Here is a 13,789-nt window from a genome sequence, read left to right on the forward strand (position 1 = left end):
AATGCATAAATCGCAGTTGTCAGGAAATATTTGATGCTCACAATGCCAGTTTTGCATTTTTGTGGCTATTTGGACAGTGGTTTATCTTTATGCATTTTGGTAAAGAAATGAATTTGCATACATTATAATAATCGAACTCAAGGGTTCCCGCCTTTTGTAAAACCTTACTTTGATTGACAAACACTTTATCCAATGACTCTTGTCCATGAAAAGTGGGCGTTGCCTCTTGAAATCGAACCATACTCTATTGGCTAAGAAAAGAGGTATTGGAAACGCAGTTGCCATGCCTACACGGCTTTGCTCCGGTGACGCTTGAGTGACGGGCAACGTGAACCAATAGGAGCACAGAAGGGTGGGGCTTTTCGAACACTGTCAACTGTTCGTTCAAACCTTGTTACTCTCCGTAACACATTGAACGCGGCACGGTCGGAACAACTACCGGCGATGAAAATGAGCCTCGTTGTTTTCACTGAAACCACAATAAGGTAACATACTTTTTACCTTTCTTTTCACAGTATGTGAAGTTATTTGGTTATGCTGCTGAAACGTTTTCCCGGGAATGCAACATAATAGGCGTCCAGCACTAGGCAGTTCATTGTATGTGACACTGACAGTGAGGCTTTCCCCAGCGGAGCATCTCTGTTTCAGTGTGTCAGCATTGTGGAGCAAAAGCTTGATCATTTGCAACAAGGTCAGTTTCAGTTTGAGCTGCAGCGCAAAGCATGTGTGGTGCTGTTCCCCATCAGTGCATATATTTCCTCTGTCTAGAACAAAGACTTTAGACACGGTGCTTTGTGGAAGGAAGTTGCTGTGACAGATCAGAATAATGATGGGCAAAGTAGTTGAGATTTTGTGTCTCTTAAGTGTATTTTAAAAGTCGAATAGATAAATTTGTTTGTTAATTATTTGTGTTTTTAAATATGATGCTATATAAATATTTGGTCTTGCTTTCAAGAACAGTATGAGCAGTATTATGGCATACAAACTAACTAGTATCTACATTAATGTTACTAATGCTTGTTTAAGTAGCCTATTAATCTACTAGTAACTAGTATCTTTTTAAATTTAACTAGTTACTATTAATTTAGATACTAATACATTATTTATTCCAGTAGAGACTAGTATCAATTCACTACTTATTACATACTAGTACTTAATTCATTGCTATTAGTCACCATCCCAATAGTTGAATGTAACTATTTTAGTAACAAATTGGAATTTAATTTAATTGAATTCTGTGGAGATTCAGCTATTCATCTCTGACTGAATATGTATTCCAGTTGTTGCTGGTAGTGGTACCTAATTTTACTAGCTATTCATTACTTGTTACTATCCCAGTAACTATCTATTCTAGCTTTGTTATTATTTATTTATTAGATTCTAGCACCCATTTATAAGTTTCTGTTCCAGATGAATCTAAAGAATAGTTAGTAAAACTGACTGAATAGACACCAGCAGCAATAATCGGTAGTGAATAGTTATGTGACCTAAAAATATCCATTCAATGACATGTGTAATTTGTTACAACAATAGAATAGTTAGCCTGCTTCTGACTGATGTTATTATAATAATAAGTCCTAGTATGTAACGGACGAGTACTAAAATCCCAAAAATTGAAGGAAAAAAAAAACTATTGGATTACTTTCTAGTAAATGTACTGGTTAGTTTTAAGGAATACATTTAAGAAAGCTTAATCAGATTAGATTTCACCAATATTCTAGTAGCAGTTCTATTTAGACTGTTGAATTTCATGCCTTGAAAGACAAATCATTTGTTTTGCAAATTGTGTGGATGAATAATGTCCCTGTCATTCTTGATGAAGTGGATGAGGAGAAATATCTCTAGAAGGCCAGTCGCCTGTTAAGTGTGGCAAGTTATTTCTAGAAACACTGGCTCTGTACCAAATGGCACACTTCATATGCACTTTCGGTCTTGTGGACTTACAATGGCTGCTCGTGTCCATTAAGTCCATGAGACCGTAGGATGTCCCATTTGTCATTTTAGGTTTCAGAAGACCCTTTGTGGTCAATATGCACCCTAGATGCGCACTTTTTCTGAGCCTGCACTGAAGCGAGCTCCACAGCAGACTTCTTCCTGACAGTCAAAGCGGCGTTACGTCATGAAAGTGCAGACTCGTTGGTAGACCGCAAGTGTTTAGGGTGACACTTGGGACAGGGCCATTGTCACATCCTGAGCTATTGCCATGTGGTTGTAGATTTGTGGAGAATGGCTGCAGGTTAGTTTTTCATATTCCCACAAAGTCAAAAGAGTGTGCAAAGCTGAGTTATTGTGCAACACAGATCCTGGGGCTCATAAATACTGTACTCTACTATGTAAGTTCACTGTGTGATCTCTTGCAGCATCTGTGGTAATTGCCCGTCATGGTATTCCCGCCTCATGATAAGAGTCTTGTGATGCAGATGCAGACTGTCCTTTCCGTGTGGGTCTTGAGTCTTGTTTAGTCTATCCTTAAATGAACTCAGAGATTCACAAAAGTATAATCTCTATCTACAGTACACAAACATAACATTCTTGAATTTTAAGATGCACTTGAGAGCACTGAGATGTGGCTAAGATAGGAAAGAATGCAGGAGTGCTTTTAAAAACAAATTAACAAACCACTGAACCATCTGATTCTTCTAATTGTGGTACATGAAGAATTCCAAGTGGTTCTCGAGTTCAGTATCTAGTAAAAAAAAAATCAATATGGACAAAAATTACAAACATTGAATTGAAGGGTTAGTTCACCTAAAAATAAAAATTCTGTCATTAATTACTCACCCTCATGTTCTTCATCTTCAGAACACAAATATATTTTTGATGAAATCTGAAAGGTATCTGACACCTCCATGACAGCAATTTAACCAACACTTTCAAGGTCCAGAAAAGTACTAAAGACATCATTAAAACAGTTGACGTGACTACAATGGTCTAACCTTAATTTTATGAAAGGACGAGATTACTTTTCAGATTTCATCAGAAATATCTTAATTTGTGTTCTGAAGATGAACGAAGGTCTTACAGGTGTGGAACGACATGAGGGTGAGTAATTAATGACAGAATTTTTATTTTGGGGTGAACTAACCCTTTAACAGACTGATTTATCAACTCATTATGAATTAACTGATTGTCTTAACATTAATTTGATGACCAAGTGTTTTTGTTCTATTCAATTATGTAACTGACAGTTATACATCAGTTTATGTTCAGTTTAACATATTAGCTAGAAATAGGCACCTCATTTAGGTTCATTAAGAAAAGATAGCAGGGTTACAGTGCTTAAAACTTTAAAGTAATAAGAAAATTGGATTGGTAGACAAGTTGCATAATTGTATGAAACTTAAAACAATAAGTAATTGTTTTGAGATAGTTAGATAGTTAGAATACTGTCCTAATGCCATGTAAAGATTTTAATGCAAACATGTAGTCATTATGAAATCAAACATGATTTTTGCTACTTGTCAGTGTAAAGACATAAATTGACATTTTTAATCTGTACCATGTCTAGTCATATTATACATTTTGATTGTATTGATGAATGCTAATGATGTCCTTCATAGTTACTCATCATTTCCAAAGTTGCAAGCTTTTACCACCTATAGAATTGCACTTATCTCAGAATAAAAACAAATGAAGACTGTTAAGAATTCAAATTTCAGTATTTGATTATCTCTCATGATGAGCATGCACTTAAAGGATCAAAATGCATTTAGTAGTAGTAGAGAATAGGGAAAAAAAATTAAACTGCCTTTTTTTGAGTAGTATGTAATGACGTCTGAGTCACACTTGCAAACGGTTTAATATTTGGGCCAGGACTGAAAACAGTTGCTGATTACTGTGCTGCATTTCCTCTGCGTGCTCAGAGATATATACACCACACGGCTCTTTAGTGCTGCATGGCTTTCCAGTGCAAGTATGCAGGCAGAATGTATTGTTTTTTGTTTTGTAGAGTAAGCTTTTTTTAAAGTTTGGATGCTATTTTAGGGTTTCTGACCTGTCTCATCTTATATAAAAGACTGATTAGAGCTTTAAACTCTGTAGGCATCTGGATGATTTTGAGTCTTACTCAAAGGAAGGGTTGTACATTTCATCCCCAGCTTTCAGCTTCTTATAGTGGAGGTCATGCAGAAGTTAACAGTAGATTTTTTGACACCACACCAGGCCTGTTGAATTGAAGTCGGTCTGGCACTTTTTAAGTCAAGGTAGATCCATTATTAGACCTGAAAGAATTGAGACACATGAAAGCCGGTGCAGTCTGAGATTAGAGGGATCATCTAGGGACACCCCCCGACTCTGAAGACCTGCGGAGAAGGATGGAGAGACTAGAGAGGGAGTTGGGGGATGCACAGTATGTTCCATTTAAATTTGAATAGGCTTGAATTGCTCCTGTTGATTAGACTTCATCAGAGTGAACCTGCTGCATTAGCATGGACTAATTAGCAGAGTGAAAGAACATCAAACTAATAGAGAAGCTAATTTTAGCATTGTAACCTAAAGTTTCAAGGAATCCAATCTGTCACTTGTTTTATCATCTGCTGTTAACTAGTGGTTGTTAGTAGCAGCATTGAAAGATTTGTAGTTTTGTGTCAGTGCTGTTGGCTCACCTAGATCCCTGCCAAGCAGGACAGCGCCTGTGGGCAAAGCTTGGCAGCCTGTGGCAGATGGAGGATTTCTGTCTGTTGGGCTGTCTAGAGGCACACTGAAGCCTGGAGAAGGGAATGTGGCTCTGAGCCTAGCCTGATTGTGGGTCATTGTTACATGAATTGGATGTGGGACATTTCCATACATATAAGTATTTCAGCATGTTTTAATAGAAAAGTTCACACAAAAATGAACATTGTTATTTGTTCACCCTCAACTCGTTTAATTTTCTTCTGTGAAACACAAAAGGAGATCTTCGGGAGAATGGCTGAGCTCCTTCCTTACAAGTAATTCCCAAATTCTCTGAAGATCTGTGCTGTCGTTCTCAAAAACCAATGGTGTTTACTGTTAATAATGCACAGTAAATAATATAATAATAAAACATTAAATATGTGATAATACAAGTGGCCAGTTAGGTGCCCATCCTTAAAAAATGACCAATACTCATATATAAATGGTGGGTCATACACACAGACAAGACAAAACAACACCATCAGGGTAATACAGATGACACTAAATAAAATGCAACAAAACACCCTAATATACATTACTGAAATACGAAAATAAAAATAAGAAACAAAACTATAGTCATATGTGATGAGGGAATTGAATGTCCTTGTAATGTTTTCATCCTTATCCATCCTATAATAGTAGTAAAATATACATATAATGTGATATTAAACCATTTTTCACCGTATATAAGGTAACTTATGGTTTTTCTTGTTTTGAAAAAAAAAGTTCTGTCTGTTCAGCAGACTAGGAGTATTAGTTGTATAGTCTTATGTTGTATTTTTGTCCTTTTTGGAGCTTGAGTGTATAAATGACCATTAAATATATCGTGTGGGTGGTATGGGCTGGTTTTATGACAGTCATGCACACCAGCTCTCTTCGTTTTACAAATACTTAAGTACAGTAGGCTAAATAAGGCTATTGCCTGAAAATCTGTGGAAAATAAATTAGTAGGCCATCAGCTCCAGAAGTTTGAAATTTGATTGACTTGAAAGTTCAGCAAAACAGTGAATTATCGTCACATGTAAAGGCAAACAAATTAAAAAGCCATTTAACTGCTTTTGAGTATAAAGTGTCGGTTGTTATTTTCAATGTTTTATCATGTTTCAGTGAAATTATCAGGTGAATACAGACCTCACGACTACATGCTGTGTAGCACGATAATAAAAGATAGTTTACAGGAAATCTCAGTGCTGTGTAATTGCGGCATTGAGATGCGACTGTCCTCGAATTCATGAGACCCTAATCAAATTTGCTACTGTATCTAGGGTCGTTTATGATGTGCACGCTGACCCCAAAAAAAAAGAATTTATCATTTGTATTGCTAGAGCATCTCCGTCAGGGTCTTCTAGATGTGTACTGTTATTTAAATGTGCTGTTGGGCTGCACAAACATGGTTTAATAATCTGAATTAATTAATGCATTGTGTACAATTGTTGATTCTGCATGTGCTCGCATGGCTTATGCAGCTGGGTGATGTACCGGGTGGAGGTGAGCTCTGGCCTGCTGTCATAGACTGTGCTGGAGCACTACTGGCAACAATAACAGCATTCAGCACAGCACAAAAGCCAGCAGAGATTGTGGTTTCATTCTGCTGTGCTCTGTACAGAGGAATAAGCTGAACTCTGTTGGTGTGGACGGATGTATGGCTGTTGTCCACATGGTGCCATTCATGGTACCATTCGCCTGTAATGTTCAGTGAGATGACATTCAGTATTGTCTTAATTGCTAATTAGTCTTTTAGCAGATCATTTATTATCCAAAGCAACTAACACTTACTTTAGAAAGGGGAAACCTGGGGTTTAAGACCTTGATCTTGTCACCTTGGTGATAGTTTATTGATCATCACCACATGTATTTTCAGTTGGGAATAAACATATTTATTTTACAACAATTAGTTCTGGACTTTAAATCGGATTGATTGAGTGGTGGTCTAACAGCAATGGGATCTTTGACTGATTAGTGTTTTGTTTTTTTCAGCAATTCTTCCTGCATGTTACATCAATCTGCTAGTAGGTGGCATCAAGTGACAGGAACCTATCATACACCCAACGTAATGCGAAGCCAGGCATGACGCAAGTGTTTTTTGCTAGTTTTCGGCCCAACTCAGTTATCATTTTCACGTCCAGCACCCACATTGTTTAAATAGCAAATGCATTTGCGCCCATCTGTTTGCCCATGGGTGTGCAGGTCTGAAAACGAGGTGTGTTCAGGTGCATTTAGGGCTGGACGATATGGCCAAAATTTATATCACGATATAATTCTTAATTTCGGTCGATACGATATAATTCCGATATCGATATGAACTATATAATAGCCTCAGAAAAACTGCCAAGAACGGCCACAATGTCTGAAAAATGAATTTGCCAAATCTATGAAATCTCTTCCTATAAAACTATGTAATATTTTAGATATAAAAACAGTAGAAATAAATGTATGTTCAGCTTTTATTTGTATTTAGCCTTCATACAAACATAAAAAATAAACATAGGACTCACTCACTTTTGTAATATTAATATCTTTAACATTAAACTATAACGTAGGCTGATTTTATTATCCTTAATATAAATTAAAACAAAAGTGCTTCAGCCAAGATAAAGATTGTGAACAGTAAAAACAGAAAAAAACAGTGAGAAACAACAAAAACACATTGCTGGGGCAGGGACATTGTTGAGTGTTGATGACACTAGGTTGACTATGGTACTATGGTTCAAATTGCTCATGGTCCGGTTTGTATCACGGTTTTAGGGTCACAGTTTTGGTACAGTTCGGTATGTGCACATACCGAAACCGTGACCCTAAAAATAAGACTACTGTCAAATAAAAATAAAGAAAATAAGAACAAACGATCAAACTACAAGCAAATAAGTACATCACAAATAAGTACAATAAAGCAAATATTCAAATAAAATAAACAGTGCTTTTCAGGTTTTCAGGTATCTAACAGTAGTTTTCAGGTACAGAAAATGGATAAAGTAATCAAATATAAAATAACACTGCATATTATCTTTACTGTATAAAATAAATAAAGATGAATCATTATTGAAGTTACAAAAACTATTCAGTCAAGAGCAGTGAGTGATTTCTTTGTTATTTGTTGTTTGATTTAACATTAAAAACAGGCAGCAGGAATAGTTTTTTTCCCTTTAAGACATGCACGATCCAGTAGCTACATATACTGTTACACATGCGATGTCTTTCTCGACTGTTATACGTTCACTTAAGACATAGCCGACTATGTTTGCTAGGATACTCGCCAAGACGGGCATGCTGACTTAATGAATTTGTCCGCCGAAGCGCAAGACTTGAAAGAGAAGTCAGTATTTGCGCGCTGACTGAAATAAGCGTGTGCGCGCTTCGGATGAGCGCACACAAATCTTCTCACAGCGCGTGCGAGTTCTCTTTCGCGTCTTGTTCTTGAAGGTTTAAATCAGCAAAGCTTAAATGAGTTTAGTTTAAACAGATAGCATCGTGTGCTGTTCAGGTCTCACATACGCTCGCGCGCTATCAACACCCGGGTGATGACGGCGTAAATGACTGGACATTAGAGCATATGGCACTCGCAGTTAACAGTTTACAAAGAGTGACTGTTTTGTCCACGCTTTTTGATTATCGTTGTTGTAACGTTTTGCGCATCCATCGACTGAAACATACATTATCTGAACTCTGTCTGTCTGTTTTCCATGTTGCTATTTTAAACAAACCATATTAACGCTGAGCACTGGCTGATGGCTGCGTGTCTCTGTGGTGTACGTCATCACGCCAATGGCCAATCGCGTTCTGCTCTTTCTAACGGCTGCGCCTCAAGTCAGTGAGAAATGTTGTAATGTATATATCGAAATACCGGAAATGTGTTTAAAAATCATATCACCGTTATCGAAAAAAATTATATCGCGATATATATTGATATTTAATTATTGTCCAGCCCTAGGTGCATTGTTAGCGTGTTGCTGTTTTGAGGCAACTGAAAACGACTGCCCCATTGATCAGCAAAAACCTGGTCTAAAATCAATGGCGCAGTATTTTTTATTTTTTATTTAAAGGGCGCGTTAGTGATATGCGCCTATAGGCGGGTGCACAGCGCACATACACTCTGTTTGTTACACACACAGGGACACAGCAGCACACAAAAATGCCAAATATTAAAAATAAAAGGATTTAAAAGATTATTATTGTGTACATAAAGATAAAAATGCCTACATGTCATAATGGATAGTTATTGCATGTATCAGAATTACCTATTTGCAGTAATGACGACTGAAATTGGCTAATTATTTGACCAATCCTGGCAATACACACATGTATTTAAACTGACTCGTCAGGTTGATGGTGTCTATATTCCGCCAAGTTACTGGCTGAATTTGCACACTTTTTATGGCAGAAATTAGTAGTATGGTGGTAGTATACAGTTATGAATTCAGCAACTGTCTTTATTAGTGATTCATTGAATCATTCACTCAAACTAAACAAAAACACTGATACATCGAGGTAAGAATGAATATTTTTTGGCTTTGTTTGCAAAGATCTTTGATGGCGGAGCAACAACAGACAAACTGGTAATATTGTGTGTAAAATGCAAGTTACTGAACATTAACTTGTTCAATTTACTGTTCTATATAATCAGTATCACACTCTCAATTGTGCTGTTGTTAATAATAATGCTGATATTCAGAACAACAAAACTCTTGCTTATATGATATTGCTTAATTACCATTTTTTCTTGACATGTACCATGGTATTTCCATTATATTATTTAATACTTTGGTATATCATTGTGGTAAATTGTATTCATTCAGTACCATAGTCTATATAATATTATAACAGATTTTTCTGTGTAAAGTGAAAAATACATCTAACATTTTGTAAGGATTTTTGTTCATTATGAGGAAACAACAGAAGGGGCTTATACAGCAGAAACCTCAGAATGTCCTTAAAAATCCCCCAGAATTTATTTGTAATAACACCAAATCAAGTTCTGGGCATTTTGATGAAGCTCTGATGCAGAGATACAGACAGGCTGGTTTGCTGTAGGTGGGTGGGGGATTTGGCATTGCGCTGCTGAGGCTTGCTGCAAAAACCCCTCTGACAGGAAATTTTCTCAGCTCATTTTCTTTGCCAAAGCAGGTGAGGAAGGACACAAAAACACACTCTCTGATTCACACTAACCCACGCGGTAATACGAATTAGAGGCTGACTTCACCAAACACCCATTTCGATTTAAGTAATGTCATTTCTTAGAAATATATTTTAGGCCACTGTCAGATGGTTTGCTCTCTCAATTTCTTGAAGTTATAAGAAATGTTTATTTCAAAGCTTGCCATCTTCCTCATTTTGAGTTTCACTCCCCTCTCACATAAAATCACTCTCGGACTTTGACAGATGGGGCTCTAGTATCAGCGCAGGATGTCTACTGTTGATTCTTGGCTCTGGATCCAGGCTTCACTCCTGGAGTGAGCTCAGCTGAGGGTTGATACACTGCTTCTGTTTATACACAGCACCATATGAAGCTTCGGATAGAAAGAGAGAACTCCCTTCTGAGCTGCATCTGCATCTGCCAATAACTCTCTAACAATCCTCTCAGCCACAGCAAAGTGAGAAAGAGAGATTGAAAGGATGCTGAGCGTTGTCATTTTAATTCTGCCAGAGAGGAATGAGGGTCACTTAGCGGCTGTGACGTGTGCTTTACTTTTAAGCTCAAACTGATTTACTGAAATGAAAAAAGGGACGGTATAAGATGAGCGCCAGCCAATGAGATTGCTGTTTGCGTATTGACTTGAATTGAAATACTGTAGTACAGATCGCTTGATGTAGATCGAAACTCTCAAGCGCTCAGTCAGTGTTCAGCGAGTGAAAATATATCTATGCTAAACTTATATTTAGCCCCTAACATACACACTGGCGAGTACAATCCAAGAATTTAGTTGCTCAGAGTGAAGATTTAGTCACATATGCAAGTGATTTACTCTCATTGTAGAGGGTTGCTAATAGTGTACTTATCAAAAGTGTAAACAAAGTTTTCACATGATTTTGTTGATGCATGTTTAAGTAAAATCTGGAATATTTGGTTTAATTCTGCACTTTTTGTCAACTAACATGTTAATTTTGTTACAAAAATTTGAAACAAAAATAACATTTGACTAACAATTTGATTAAAAGTTGATGGAATTTTAGTCAGAGTGAAAAATTAATATGACATGGCATGAGCAAAGATGGCAGATTTTAAATCTCCTTCTAGGTTTTTGAATGCTAATGGCTGGATTGGTGAAGATGGCTTTAGAGAAACCGGCTACCATTAACAGTATGCTGGTCCTGAAAGACTCACTGAGCACCAGATGGATCCTCCAGGACTCACTCCACAGTGGCCACAGAATCAGCTCTAGGAGACTTATAGTCTTCAATGGAAAATTCAGCTGCTGGCGTCACTGTGTTTTGGTGCCAAACCCAAAGGGTAGATTTGCCATGATCCCAAATGGCTGGAATTTAGTTATAGCTTGTTATTTAACTAAAACATCCCATTTATTTATGTCATTACTTGATAGTAACAAGCATATGCGTTAAATTAATATTTTAATGGTTATAAGATTTTAGTATCGCTATATCATGTCTACAGAGATACATGGTTGACATATAGACCTAATTACAGGGTACGAGAAGCCAACCTTTAGAAATTCCTTCTAGTCCCAGTTGGATTGTATTCTGTCTCCGCCACGTTACGCCCTGACGTCTGTTTGGAGATCTCTGAACTGGCGACTGAGTCTTATTTTTGGACGAACCACACTGCCAAGTTTGTGTCATCCGTAGGGGTGTAAGGTTTGCTGGGTGGAGTTAATTAAAGGGGTGTGAGAGAAGGAGAGAGGGAGCAAGGCGTAAGCATAAGTATTTCCCTGTCCATGAGAGGTCGTACTGTGCACCGGCTGATGGTCGTCAATGGTGCCAGCAGAGGCCCGGCCGGCCAGAGAAAAGCCCTGTGGTCAGCACTCCGTGGGGATGTAGGTCTTGCCAGGATCCAGCTTTCAGAAACATAACAGGAATCACACTTTCAACCGTCTCTCTGCTGGGCTCACGCCTGGCTCCCACAAACACATCTACTCAAGGACAGCGCTGTCATTTTGGCAGTTGCCTCACTGCTAATGTTTATAAAATATGTTTTTAAAGACCATACTTTGTGGACCAAAGTTTTGCTTTCAATTTCAAATTAGTAATATAGACAAGATCAGCCAGGCTGATATATGTCAGCCATTTATCAGCAGAAAAGTTCTGAAAATTTGTGTATAAAATTCATAAAATATACAAAACCATTTAAAAGTTTGGGGTTGGTATGATTTTTTAAAATGTTTTTGAAAGAAGTTTTTTTTATGCTTACCAAGGTAGCTGCGATGTAGCTCCTGTCAAATGCTCCGAAAACAAACATCTTTATAATAGAGTTCAGATGCAAAAGCTAAAAGCCACCTCCGTCAAAAATGAGATGATGATATTGAGCGCAATGTCTCCGCACATAGTATGTTCATCAAATACTTTTGCTTGAAATCCGCAAAATCTCAGCGTCAGCCCATTCAGAAATACCGGTTCATTGGCAGAAACCTCTAAACGCCACTTCCCTTTGTCAGCAAAAGCCTTTAAGTGCACAGAAGAACCAATCAGAAGACGTGAATCAAATCGATTTCAAGATGAATGACGGTGTGCGTATAAGCCAGCTTTCAATTGCCGAGCTGCAAGTTTTTATCATGTTTTGACGATCATTAGTGGCAATGACAGGATTTCGTGAGTAGCAAGTAAAAACAACAGTGTTCCTTTTGCTGCTATAAAACTGACAGAAATGGATGTTTTACTATGTCTTGTTGTCCAAAGAGTTTTTTTAAATTCCAATCAATTGACTAAATTGGCATTAATGAAAATAAGGCATTTCAAAAACTGACTAATAACCTTTACGTTGCCGTTAAAGTGAAATTACTGAACCTAAACATTGGAGCATGGTAAAAGCCTGTCTTAAAGCATTTTTTTTTTTTTTTTTTAAGGATTTCACCTTGATGTTTGTGGCATCATAATTTCAGAAAGTGTGCTATAGCTGTGGCCAAGTGTGTAGTGCTCATCATCTGACATAAATTAACTGTTGTGCTTATTAGATGAGGATGTGGGTTTGAATGTAGCATGTGTCTTGATCCGATTCCCTTGTCCCTCCATCTACTTTCCTGTCTACCTCCACTGTCCTGTCAGGCACAAAAGTATTTAACCTAGCTGCTGTCAGGATGCTCATTATGAGTCCCAGGTGTTGTGCTGTAGGCTGCTGGTCAGAAGGCAGGAACACAAACCTGCCAATATAGTGACACTGTACTGGAAATGCCAGTCACATTTTGATATCCAGCAGTCACTGCCAGGATGTGTTTATGAAAGAGAGTGAGGAAAGAAGAGGATAGGGAAAGGGATGGTAATATGTGTGTGTGTGTGTGTGTGTGTGTGCAATGAGAGGGCCTGTATTACAGAATAGCGTTCTGTTGTGACTCAGCTCTTTGCACCTGTTGTCTTACCTCAGAGAGACGTTCAACCATCGTATACACAGCTGCAGAATAGATGCATTCTGAAACATTACTCAGTTCAAATGATCTGACATCTAAACTTTCAGTTTCAAAAGCTTTTTCTTGTTTAGCCTCAGACATTAAGGACAAATGTTACATTTGGTTTCACTGAATGGTGAAAGGAATTCAGTGGGCTGCTCAGGCTATTAGCTGAGGTGATGGTTTTATATTTCTGAGTTGGCTGACATTTACATTCACAAAGAGACACTTTTGACAGTCATCGCAGTGTCATCTGCTCTGCCTGAGCATAGAAACATACCGAGTATGTTTGTGTGTGCACCTCAGCGTGGCTTTGGTCTTATTAAAATTGCCTTGAGTTCTTGCCACTAGCCCCTGCAGGAGCTGCTTTCATCAGCATTATCTGTCAGTCTGCTCTCCTGGTTAACCTTGTTTTTGATTTTGTACTTTGTTTCTTCCCCAGACGGTTCTCTGAAATGCATCCATTTAACAGGTTCACAAAGGCACATCTAATATCAGTTGATTATGCATAGAGAAAGACTGTCTCATCTTGTTGTAAAGATACTGAATTAGTCATTGTGATTATCTATCTCTCTCTATCTCTCTAT

The 13,789-nt window shown here is 37.7% G+C and overlaps 1 protein-coding gene across 1 annotated transcript in view; it reads left to right on the forward strand.

Annotated features, from left to right (window-relative positions):
* The first annotated feature begins 337 nt into the window (after nucleotides 1-337).
* Nucleotides 338-13,789, forward strand: part of fcho1 (FCH and mu domain containing endocytic adaptor 1) — a 52,403-nt gene continuing 38,951 nt past the window's right edge. Inside the window, 1 exon segment of the mRNA XM_048209272.1 lies at nucleotides 338-485. The gene's annotated coding sequence lies outside the window, so the exon portion shown is untranslated.

This window comes from Megalobrama amblycephala, linkage group LG12 (assembly GCF_018812025.1).
Source record: "Megalobrama amblycephala isolate DHTTF-2021 linkage group LG12, ASM1881202v1, whole genome shotgun sequence".
NCBI lineage: Eukaryota > Metazoa > Chordata > Actinopteri > Cypriniformes > Xenocyprididae > Megalobrama > Megalobrama amblycephala.